Genomic DNA, 12,149 nt, shown 5'->3' with positions numbered 1-12,149 from the left:
GTTGTTCGATGATAATTTTATCTTCTTTTGTTATCATGTAAAAAAACAAAATGTATATATTTTTGTTGTAAATGAAATGTTCATTTTCGAAAATTATGTTTGTTCTATCTCATAGGAACTTCTGTTAAGAACCAACCTAGTTATAAAACCATTTGCAAATATTTAGATATTTAAAACGGCTATAATTCAATTAAGATATTGCAAGTAGGTAAAATAAAACCAAAATACTTCGATTGGATCAAAGTATAGAAAGTTTAAGATTTCTAAGTCTATTTGATAGAACACAAAATCCAATGTCAAACTTTCTAATTGCCTTAGATTGTTTTCTCAAACATCATTCCCATCATTGGAATATTTTTCAAGATCACCTTGTATTATTTGTTTCTATAAAATTGCATAAATTAATAAAAGATTTATTGAACTAACACTCTAAACAAGAGTTTTTTAGACAGGGCAGATGCATCTTATTCAAAATAGTTGAGAGTACCTCAATGTAGTGGGAGGAAGTATGACTTCCTGATCATTATTAAGAATAAGATGCATTCCCCATATAGTTTAATAAGAAGTCTATTGTACACTAACATGTTTACAAAGATTCTCTCGGCTAAAGTGTTTAAGAATCTCCTAGTAAGACTAGGAATACTAGGTTAATAACCTAGGGCAAGTGGGGTAAATATCGAGTATAGGATACTGAATGGTAAACCAAAGGTATGAGATGCCCTAGTTTATTGTATTTCTTTGTATAACTCAAAAACTCAGTATCATATATTCGGATATATAAGTGACCACTGGAGTTTTAGTCCAAGTGGGAGTTTGTTGGGTTTTATGTCCTAAAACTTGTGGTTTGTAAACAATAAAACTTATTTTGAAAATTCAATAAGTTGTTATTGAATACATGTATTGCTTATTTCGTTTTAGAAATCCAAAAATCTAAGACCCATGACTATTACATGAGTACTTGAACTTTATGTGGAGACGTAAAAGTGGATCAGGTTTGAGTAAATGGTCAAAATGATCTATAGTATATGGGTGCCTTATTCTAGTAATACTATTGGATGCGGCCACATTTGTAGTTGTTATAAAGAGTTGTACAGTGCTACAGACGATGTGATCCTAATTCGTACATGTTATGACATGAGGAGTGAGGGTGTCCTATAGAATAGGTTTGTACAAGATCAGACCACGGAATTAGTCACCATTACTTTATAGCGCTGTTTACTATTTAAGACTAACTATTTCAAAGCGATGACCTAGGTAATTTGACCTTAATCCTGAGCTAACTATGAACTCCTGTTTATTCGGGATTATCCTTAAATTTTCATAGGTGAAGGTTAGTTCAACAGTGTCGACTCAATAAACCTTCATTTCAAGGGTAGACTGGCTAGATAGCTGAGGACATAGGGTGCAAGAAGAAATTCACTCTTACCCGTTTTTAGGGTTAGTAGAGAGGTTGTTCTCTTAAATGCTAACTCTGGGTCTTGAACAAGGGACCCCACCTTCTCATTGGCTCGAGAAGGACTCGATTTGTTGATTGGATCACAAATCAATTGTTCATTTGAGGATCAATGGGACATAAGGAGCAAGAGGTAATCTTGGGGGTAAAATAGACATTTGACCCAGCCATTATTACGAACAACCTGTGAAGGGTTAACTTACTAATCATGGTCATATCGAGTGGATATAATATATCTACAGTGAGGCGAGTGCAACTATAGGCTTTAGTGAAGTGACCCATTAGTTAACGGATGGAGGTTAATTCGGTGTAAAAAGTTTAGCCAATTAATCTCGGATCGTTAGAGCCCATGATTTGTAGGTCCGCGAGGTCCCCTACTAGCTTGTAAATGGATTAGCTTTAGAGTAGCGTGATAAATTAATTTGAAACATTTAAATTAGAATTAAGGGAATTAATAATTAAATGAGATATAATTACGCATTTAATTTTGGAATTAAACGGAATTGGAGAATTTAATTAATATTTAAATATGATTTAAATATTAAATTCATATAGGTGAAATTTGTGTAAAATTAGATTGTTTAATTAATTAATTATTATTAATTTTATTACAAAAATAATTTATGAAATTAATTTTGTAAAATTAATAAAGGTTTCAATTTTCAAATTAAAATTGATTTTGAAAATCAACTTTATATTGGAAAATTTTGAAAAATACAAATTTGAAAGATGGATTTTCTCCATTATCATGAAGTTGCTCTCACAACATCCACTTCAAGCTTCAATATTTCAAGCATGAGCTACATCTCATGCAGTCATCTTCTTTGCATGAAAGTCCTGCAATAAATAGAGAAGATGGAAGTGGAATTAAGGGATGTATCATTTGAGTTTTTCCTGAAAAATTCGAGTTGAAGAAAGGTGTTCTTTAAATGGATAGTGTAGTGAGTTCTTCACCAAGTTCCCTTCATTCAAGCTTATCTTGAGTCCCACAACTCAATCTAAAGCTCCAAGAGAATAGTACGGAAGATCTTGAGGTGGTTCACAACGAGATTTGGAGAAGTTTTGCAGTTGACAATCGAGATTCAGGAGGTTCTACAAAAGTATGGCATGAAACCCTCTTATTATTGTATGAGCATGCTTTATTTATAGCCAAAATTAATGAATTAGAATGCTTATTGATCCTTGTTACTTCTGCTGCATGCTGATATACTCCTGCAGATAATGTAGGATCAGTATGACAACCCTAGAGGGGGTGAATAGGGCTTGTTTAACTTAATGAAAATTTTTTCTCTAAGTAGGACCAATAAAGCAAATTGATACTCTTTTGTTAATTAGTAATTTAAACAAAAATTTTATGCAAATTCACTTCAAAAGATCAATAAATTGGCATAAACAAGATCAAGAATAAACTGTAGCAATTAATTCTATGCAATGAAATCTATTAACAAACTAATTGCAAAATTAAATAGGAGAGAGATAGAGAAATCGATACCGGTAATTTTATAGTGGTTCGGCACAACTCGACCTACATCCATTTTTCAAACTCCTCTTGGTCTACGAACTTGATTCTTTCCACAGCTTAAAGTCGAACCGCTGCAACGTTCCTTTTTTGAGAGAAAAAATAAACCCAATCATTTCCACAATTATGGATCAAACATTACAACACTCTTGTTATGGGTTCAAGAGTAACCCTTTACAATAGATTTAGAAATGAAAAACAAAATAAGCAAAGCTCTCTTAAATAGTAGATTGACAAATTTAAGTACTCAACAAATAAATCCTCACAATACAATAAATATCTCAAGAATAAGATGATAAGAAAAAAAAATTAAGAGCTTAGAGAGAATAATAATGACGCCTTTGAGGATCGTAAATATATATAATTGTTTTTAAAAATTTGGAGAAGATGAAGTGTATAAAAAGAGAGGGAATTTGGTAAAAATCACATTTAATTTGGCCCATTAGATCTTGGAAATAAAAACTTAATGGTTGAGGTTTTTTTTTTTTCTTTTAACCAACTAGCCGTTAGACAAATAAAAGATAATATAATAATATATATCTTTTTGAAGTCATTTCTTTTAAGACCAACAAAAAGTATAAGTCCACCAAAACTAGCCATTAGACACAAACATAAAATATATTAAATTCATTTTCTTTTTAAGACCAATCCAAAAATCAAAAGTCTACCATTTGTTACTCCTCCATTGCTCAAGTGACACCTTTCAATTGGTCCATTTTGATGAGAAAAATTCTACTACATCATCAACTCGAGATTTTTCCATTATGTTTGTTTTGGTCATTCACATGGCATCATCAAATGATACAAGTCTTGGATAAGAATCTACAATACGCACTAGAACGCCCCTTGTTGACTATCCTTTACTCCGACAGTATCTAGGGTCCTTGAACAATGTGATATCTCACACCGGGTAAATCCTTAACCCTTCCCCTTCTTACTAAGACTACAAAATGTTCTTGTAAATTATGGCTAATACCAAGTGTATAAGCAGTGATTTCAAATACTAGAATAGGGGCAACTTGCTCTGACCAAGACTCCACTTTTTGCTCCGTCTATGGAGCTTATGAATTTCCTCGAATGTAGATAGACCAAAAGAGGTAATAAAGAGATAGGAATAGGAATTATAGTACCACTAGAAGAAGTGGCACCTGTGGGAACATCTCTACTGACAAACCATTTCAATAGTACGGGTGCTGTCGTGCCACGAGGCACGACCATGGAAGTAATGAAAAAGAAAAAGTTATTTAGTTGGACCATCTGCTCGAGATGTTCAAGTTTCGCTTCTCTAGAGAAGATGAGACACTAAAAATGAAAGTGTTCGGAACGCATATCGAAAAGATACCAAAGAAGCCAACCATTATGACCAGAAGCGGTCTAATCAAATAAGGGGTCAGACCGCGCTTAGAAAATGAAAGAAAAGCAAACTCTCATAGTTCGGAGCCCAGCTCCAACTACTTCTTCGTAAGTGAGGTGCGATACTTCTTTTAGTTTAAAAAAGGGTAAAAGGGAGTCCATGACCCTATATATAAGGAGAGATCGAATTCCAAACTTTTCTCTCGAGTATACCCATTACCAAGAAATGGACGTCACTTTGAGACACATGTGGATAGTCGCCCTATCGAAGGGGCTAAAAGTCAATCAACAGAGCTAAAACTCGAGTCTTATAAAAGACACCACTCTACGAGGGAAGTTCCCAGGTCGAGTCTTTACGAGTTCATTCTAAATAAAGTGAACCTCTTCTTTCTGAATCTTAGTCAAGAAGATGCAGATGAAACACCAATAGTCTGATGTCAGCTTCTGTGACAATTGGAATCGAAATAACAAAAGAAATGAAATCACACGATGTAATCAAAATATTCCAATAAAAAAAAACTTCTTATATCACATAAAAGTAATTTTTTGTATCACAGAAATACAAATACAATGAGACCATCATGTGCGTGAAAAGAAAAGGTCATGAAACAAAGATAACTAACTTCATTTATACACGATTAGATTATATTTATTTGATACATTGTTATCAATATTAATATGAATAATGAAAAACGCTTACAATGGAAAAAATAAATGAATTATAAATGAATTTAAAAAAATGGAAATAACAATTTGAATTGAATAAATAGATTTATTATATATATATATATAGTTATATTTAACTAGATAAAGTTGGATTAGCTTAGAGTGAAGTTTATCGTAGTAGAAAAGAGGTTGGTAGAACCGATATAGAAATGGAAGATTTTCAATTTGACTTGGGGAATTTCATCTTTGGCTCATGGGTTTAGCCAATGATGCTTTCTTTCTCAACTATTTCTCACTGGTCGTGAGTTACCAGGCCCACACACATAGGCTATTTGTGATCGAACTTGAATAGTTTCTATGAAGATGCATAATCCCATTTTGTTGTCATCCTTGTTCTTCTTGCATTTATTTTCATTGTAAATTGAGCTTGTTGATCAAATTGTGGCTTAGGTCGGACCGTTCCCTAAATTATTCACTTTCTCACAACTATGTCCTTCGAGTCTTTGTCCTAAAAAAAATTCCTTCTTCGAATCTCTCAAGTAAGAAGGATTTGGTCTCATCTCTTCCTGGAAAGCTAAACCCTCACTCTTCCAAGCTGACATCAATCCTTAAAAAAAAATCATGTAAGTAAGAAGAAGACCGGTTAGGATCACACTAGTCTTGGTTGGCTTATTATGAACTCCTTTTCCTCAGAACAAGAATAAAAGAGGCTTGCAGGTCTAGTCGCATACCCCTATCGTCTTATTGTTTTATTCGTTGCAGTGGTAAACTCATTGAATACGCAAATATGGTTTAGTCACACCCTTCAAGAGTGTACATTCTGATTCAATAGCAAACAGAGCATTCTTTGCTTCTGATTCCATTCCTGAAAACAATTCTATCATACATGGCGAATTGAGTTCAAAGAACTCCACTTCGCCTTGTTTGCAAGTCGAGTATAGCCTTCGATGTCAAATCCTCTCTAGCTGACGAAGTCGTTATTTGGGCAATTTGTGCTATCTTAATCCAAGACTTAGGCCTATCTTCTTATTTTCGTAAATTTTGCTATAGTACTTATACTAAAGAGAGATCATTTCACCATTACCTTGATACCATTCAAGAGTGACTTCTTCGTTCGTACTCCAATTTAAGTGATTCAAATTACGTTGAAACTGTTATTTCAAGCTCTACACAATAGATACTTCAGAACACTCGAATTCTTAATAAAGAAAAGTAGGTTTGCTATCATCAAAACATTAATTAATTAATTAAATTTGAGATTAAAGTCAAAAATTCAACAATCTCCCATTTTTTATGATGACAAACTACTCAAGAAAAATGAAAACCAAAGTGGTATGTTATATAAAATATGAATAAGAATCACATTCAACGCACATATAATTTCAAGAGATAATTGCCTAAAAGATCCATTTTAAAGGTCCGAAATGGCAAATGACCGAGGTTTTGAAAAAAATATCAAATACTTCTTTGTTGATGTCATAACCACGTGAAGTTACGATATTGCCCTTCTTTTTTCTTTTTCCTCTTCTTCAGTGCGAGAAATCTTCCTCTGCACGTTGTCTTCTTCTTCTCCGGTTTCTTTTCCTCTGTACTTCTTCTTTTTCTTCTCTGGCATGACAAGGCCACGCGAGCAACTCCGACATGACCAACTCTAATAAGTAAGAGACGAGAGGGAAGAGTGATCTTGTGGATGAGGAAACGAAGAGAGAGCAAGATGAGCGAGAGCGAGAGACATAGTGATTTGTGAGTGAAAAAAGAGAGAGCGAGTCTGCTTATCCACGTGCGTGCAAGTTTATTTTGGTAATTGCACCCGAATTTGACATTAACAAAGGATCATTCGGCATTTTTTTTTTTTTAAAAGGATCTTTTCATATTTTTTGCCTAATTTTTGGGTCATTTATCTGGCGGACCTTGATTTTAATTCACTTGAAAAAAATTATACTCAATAATAACATGCTTTCATTTTTCTTAATACATCTCCCTCTTTTGGAATCAATAAAAAAAGGACAATTAAGAAAAATAATATAAAGACATGAAAGCTTCTCATAAAATCATGAATACATAATTTTTCATTTCTTCTCCTATCAGCGTGACTTTTAAACATAAGCAACAATATTGTAAATCCAAGATGTATCATATAAATTTTAAGATCAATTTGACAAATTTCTCCTCCTTTTAAAAATCAATTGAACACTCTCCCTTAATAAGAAATAAAAAGACATTTAGCACATACTTCAACTGGAGGGTAGAAATATTAACTAAATTTTAAAAAGAGACAAAAATAGAAAAATGAAGGAAAATATTTACACAAATAAAAAAATTTAATTATAGTTGTGATAGACATTGAGACGCTGATAGAAGTTTATCATTGATAGAGACTGATAGAAGTCTATCAGTAATAGAAACAGATAGAAGTCTATCATTGATACTATCAATAATAAAAACTAATACAAGTCTATCGTTGATAGAGGTTGATGAAGTTTATTAGTGTCTATCATTTTTTTTTTTTTTGCTATTTCTATAAATAGTTTGATATTTTTCCTACCTGCGATTTTTTTTTTAAAAAAAACACATTTTACTCCAAATACAATAACAATCCCTAAAAGTATAAACAAAAATATGTATGAGAGATACACACAACAATAAATCAATATGGAGAATCAATGTCATTCAAACATGAAGTTCATATATAAAAGTTTATAACTCCCCCTAAAATCAAACATTCTTCTTTTAATAGGAAATATCAATAAATATCGAGGAGATAAAATCTTTCGTAAAATATCAAACAATTAAGATACTAAATTATATAATGCCTAAGAAAATATCAAATATTGTAAAACAAATATCAATTGTTGAAAAACAAATAATGGCATGGCCACATTAGCAAATCAATATAAGCATGTTAACTATGTGAACAAGAATTATACCAATTTTGAGCAAATCACTAAAGGGAAACAAGAATATAATCAAATTTTACAAATAATCCTCCTATGAGAAAAAATTTAACTCTTCTATGACATTGCAAAATCACATATATACTTTCAACATATAGGTCAACCAATATAATAACAATAATTCTCATTTAGCAATGTAAATCATAAATATGCATAACTCATACTTAAAAGGTATTTAGAAAACTTTGATCAATTTTATATCCAAAGGATTAAGCACCATATCTTAATCAATAATGACAATATTAAGTAAGACTCAATATCCTTTTATTCAATAATTTCCAAGAAAAAAACAAGGATAGAGCAAACATCTAATTTACTAAAAAGTCAAATAATAAGCCATAAAGAAACATGCCAAATCGATAGATATTCAATCATTTTTCATGGTAAATCCAATAATCGATAGAATTTAAGAATTCAAATTCAAACATTTCAAAACCAATAAAGAGACATAATTTCAAAAAAAAAATACTAAAATAATAGTTATCTCAATAATTCAAAAACTAAAAGTTATCAAATATGCAACATTTCCTCTTTTAAATTCAAGCAAACCATACTAGTTGTTCCAATTTTAATTAATTCTTCATTTGAAGTTCAAACAACAATTACTTCTTGAATCATACCTACAAAGAAAGCTCAACTAAAAGATTTTGGTATCCATTTTTTGGGTCCTTCATTGTTAATGAGCGAAGATTTTGGAATCCATTTCAAATTAATTCCAATATTATTAGCATTCATTTTTGACAAATAACAATTATAATATTTACGACCAATTTTGCCACAAGAATAACATACAACATTAGGCATGAATTTCTTTTAACTAATTGATTTTTCACCATTTTTTTCTTAAAAAAATTCTTTCTAGGAGTAATTTTCAATTTGAAACAATTTGGTCTAATATGACCTTTAGTTCCACAAAAATGACAAGTAGGCACAAATTTAGCACTATGCATAGATTTTTTTGAACATGTTTAGGCATAAACTTTTATTTTTCTTGCAAATTTCTAGCCTTTTCATGCTTATTCACAAATTTCACATTATGAACATATTTTGATCTAGCATGAATGTGTTTTTATACAAATTTTGAATCTCCGTGGATATGTCTAACTTTTTCATGCCTTGTGACACAAATTTAGATTCAACAAATTTAGGCACATTGGGTAAAGAATTATAAGACATACTAGGGGTAATTTTAACAACAATAGTATTAGAACTAAATGAAGAATTTCCATTCACATAGTTTAATCCCATTTTATCATTAAAAGATTTACCCATATCAATAATCTTATCCAATTATTGTGCACCAATAGTCAAACTTTTTAATGGACACTTTTGAAATTTCAAGCTCTTTAGTAGCAAGCAATTCTTTCTCTTTAAGCATATGCAAACAATTATTTTTCTCATCAACATGAAATTCAAGAAATTTAACTTTGTCCAGAAAAGAAACTTTTTCTTTTTCTAAAAAAGTATTATTAGTTTCAAACTCAACAATTCTATTTTTCAAACTAGCAATTTCATCACTTAATTCCAAAGAGAAAGTTCTAAGTTTTTCATTTTCATTCCTCAAATCATTTAGTTCAATTTTCATTTTACATGATAAAGATTTAAGTTCATCATTCTCTTTTTCAAGAAAAGTAATTATATCATTCAATGCAATTTCCTCATTACAACACTCATCGTGCAACAAAGAGTTACTAGCCCTATTGTTTAAACATGAATTTTCATCTATCAAAGACTTATTCTCAAGAGATAATGCTCTATACTTCTTTGATAATTTCACATATATAGAGCTAACATTTTCAAGATCACGTTGCACACTTTCAAATGCATTAAATAATTCATCATAGAAGGGGTTTTATAATTTACCTCCATTTTGTTTCATCTCCGGAGTTGTTCTCCGAGTGAGCCATCAAGCACAATGAGGATCTATCACATTTATCTTTCTCTACTTTATGGATTTTTTCTTGATTATGAGAGTTATAATTCTCCTTCACATCAAATAAATCATTAGAACTAAAAGGAGTATTTTCTACACTTATTATCAAGAAAATTCCAAATATCATATGCATAATCAAATTGTGCAATTTTTGCTTTACTATCCAAAGCTTATGATATTTATGGCTTGGACATTAAAAGAGAATAATTTATCATTCAGTTTTAATTTTGACAAATTATGCTCACAAATATACAAGATATTAAATCAACCGCAAGTAAAAATGTCTTCATTCTCTTTTTCCAAACATCAAAATTTTTACTACAAAGAAAGGAGGTGTATCAACACATTGACTTTCTAAAGTTGTCATAGTCCTAGCAATCAAACTTTTCAAATAATTTTTCAAAATATTAGTAAAATACTTTAGGTATTAAAATAATACTTGGGCTACCCACTCTCATACCAATTGTAGGAGTGAAAATATCAAACAATGGATATCAATCCAAAATGATTAATGAAAAAAATAATTTTTTTTTATCACAAATAAGAACAACTAGCTCTGGTACCAATTATAGGATCTGTATGGCAACCCTAGAGTGGAGTGAATAGGGTTTATTCAATTTAATGAAAACTTTTTCTCTAAGTGGGCCGAATTAAACAAAAATTAATACACTTTGTTAATTGGTAATTTAAATAAAAATTTATGCAAATACATTCACTTCAAAAAGATCAATAAATTGACATAAACAAGTCCAAGAACAAATTGTAGCAATTAATTCTAGGGAAATTGCATTGTATGACGAATATATTTTAAGAAACCAAAGTCATGACTTCAACTTTTTTGTAATTGCAGGCGTGGAAATCACATAGCAATCAATAAATCAGATAGCAATCAAATTTTCAGGTAAAAGTTTTTTGCCATGTTTTCAAAAAAAGCAAAACCTAGGGACACGTGCCCAATTTTCAATTTATTTTTTTTATTAATGTTGCAATGCCCCTTAATTCTATGCAATAAAATCTATTAACAAATTAAATACAAAATTAAATAGGAGAGGGATAGAGAAATTGACACCTGTAATTTTATAGTGATTCGACACAACCTAACCTACATATACTTCCCAAGCTCCTCTTGGGTATGTCACTATGAACTTAACTCTTTCCACGACTTAGTGTCGAACTGCTACAATGTTCATTTTTTGGATGCAAAAACAAATCATAACCTTTACATGGTTGAGAATCAAACCATTATATGACTCTTGTTATGGGTTCAAGAGTAACCCTTTACAATAGATTTTGAAATGAAGAACAAGATGAGAAAACTCTCTTAAAGGGTAGATTTACAAATTTGAGCATTCAATAGCTAAATCCTCACAATACAATAAATCTTTCAAGGATAAGATAAAAAGAAAAGATTAAGAACTTGGAGAGAATAACAATGATGGCTTTGAGGATTGTAAAAATATGTAATTGTTGTTAAAAATTTGGAGAAGATGAAGTGTTTAAAAATAAAGGGAAGTTGGTAAAAATCATATTTAATTTAGGTCATTAGAACTTGGAAATGAAAAATCAATGGTAGAAGTTTTTTTTTTTTTTTTTTTTTTTTTTTTTTTTTTTTATCTATTAGCCGTTAGACACAAACAAAAAATAATATAATAATATATCAATGGTGGAGATTTTTCTTCTTATTTTTTCTAATCAATTGGCCTTTAGACAGAAACAAAAAATAATATAATAATATATATCTTTTTAATGTCATTTTTTTTAAATCCCAACAAAAAGTAAAAGTCTACCATGTGACAAAATTTAATCGTTATACCCAAACAAGAAATATATTAAATTCATTTTCTTTTTAAAATCAATTTAAAAATCAAAAGTCCATCATGTGTTGCTTCTACTCCAAGTGACATCTTTCAATTGGTCCACTTTGATGGGAAAAATTATGCACCACATCATCAACTTGAGATTTTTCCATTAAGGTTGTTTCAATTATATCTTCTTCGTTTGAAATTTGTGTGATTCAAATTGCATTCAAACCATTGTTCCAAGCTCTAAACAATGGTCACTTCAAAATACTCAAATTATTAATAAATAAAAGTAAGTTTGTTATCATCAAAATGTTAATTAATTAATTAAAATTAATTAAATTTAAGACTAAGGGCCAAAAAGTCCACAGATGGTCTTCAATACAAAGAATATGTAACTTATAAATAGTTTTCCTGATGTTCATGGTTTCACCTTCTTAGCTATTGTCTTTGGTTGACAAGTGAAGAAGGT

The sequence above is a fragment of the Benincasa hispida genome, chromosome 8, assembly GCF_009727055.1.
Source record: "Benincasa hispida cultivar B227 chromosome 8, ASM972705v1, whole genome shotgun sequence".
NCBI lineage: Eukaryota > Viridiplantae > Streptophyta > Magnoliopsida > Cucurbitales > Cucurbitaceae > Benincasa > Benincasa hispida.
The sequence above is the reverse complement of the archived record's forward strand: the minus strand, read 5'-3'. Positions refer to the sequence as shown.